This window comes from Pteropus medius, unplaced genomic scaffold (assembly GCF_902729225.1).
Source record: "Pteropus medius unplaced genomic scaffold, Ma_sr-lr_union100, whole genome shotgun sequence".
NCBI classification, from domain to species: domain Eukaryota; kingdom Metazoa; phylum Chordata; class Mammalia; order Chiroptera; family Pteropodidae; genus Pteropus; species Pteropus medius.
This window is the reverse complement of record NW_024347864.1, coordinates 313,287-314,541: the sequence shown is the minus strand read 5'-3', so window position 1 is coordinate 314,541 and position 1,255 is coordinate 313,287. Positions and strand designations below refer to the sequence as shown.

Genomic DNA, 1,255 nt, shown 5'->3' with positions numbered 1-1,255 from the left:
TGTTTGAAAACTTGCAAATGATGTTATATGAGAGGTTTTCAAGGTTCTGAGGCAAGAATGATATCTGAAATGCCCTTGAGGGCTTGTTAAGGGCAAGATGGTCCTTAAGGTGGTACTTTGGCTGTCACTTTGTCACTTTGGATGTTTTTATTTCCTTCCCTCAGCATCCCTTTGGCTTTCCAGTCTCACATTCCTCTAATTTTCCTCATGCTTTCTCTTTTCTGTGCTTGTTTGTTTTGTCTTTTTTTTTTTTTTACATGCCCACCTCTAAGCCTCCAGTGGCTAATAGAAGATAGACAAAGATGTATGTTTCTTTTTATTTTTTGCCTTTTGCCACTGTATATAGAGGTGTAAGCAATATGGATACTGACAAAAATGAAGCCAAAGTAGCAACAATTATATTCACGGTTATGTTCAAATATGTTCATGATAACAAATTATGTATTACATTTATAATCCTGGGGCACTGACTTTTCAAGTGCTCCACTAACATATCCATACAAAATTATTTAGTGCCTCTTCTGACAAGTCACATAGTAGGCACAAAATATATGTTGAATAGATGAAGGGAACTCACTAATCTAATGAGATTACAATCATTCATTTGCTGGTTCTTTAAAAAAATGTGTGCTCTTGAAAAGAAAAAGTAACTTTACAGTTTGTTTATGCTCCATGTTTAAACTTGATAGAAAAAAATGGAAGAAAATGTATCATTTATCACTCAGTAATGGCATATAAGGAAAGAGAAATGATGGATCTTACTTTAGGTATATTTTTTGTCTTTTTCTTTATTTTCTTTCTTTATTTATTTTTAGGTGAGAAAACCCTTGATTGACCTCACAGATTGCAAGGACTTTGTCAGTTTACAATCCCTTATTTTTTCATTTTTTACACCTACAGCACTTGGTCTTCCTAGGTGGTCTCCCATCTAAGTACTAACCAGGCCCGACCCTGCTTAGCTTCTGAGATCAGACAGGATTGGGCTTGTTCAGGGTAGCATGGCTGCAGACTATTTTTTTGTCTTTTTAATGGGAGACTCTACTCATTTTTGAAACATTCCACTGAAATCATGTGTTTCTTTGGGGGCATTTCTTATTTGTGAAAGAACGTATAGATTTAATTTTTTAAAAATTAAAGCATTGGAAAAAACTCTACAGATTGTCTAGATCCACTGCACTTATTAGAGTTGTAGAAAATATAGGCAAGAATCTGGGTAATTTGTCCAAAGTGACTCAAATGTATGAAATTGGTTGCC

At 34.6% G+C, this 1,255-nt stretch overlaps 1 pseudogene; it reads right to left on the bottom strand.

Moving 5' to 3' along the window:
- Positions 1-891: 891 nt before the first annotated feature.
- On the bottom strand, positions 892-1,010 carry LOC120615721 (uncharacterized; annotated as a pseudogene).
- Positions 1,011-1,255: the final 245 nt, after the last annotated feature.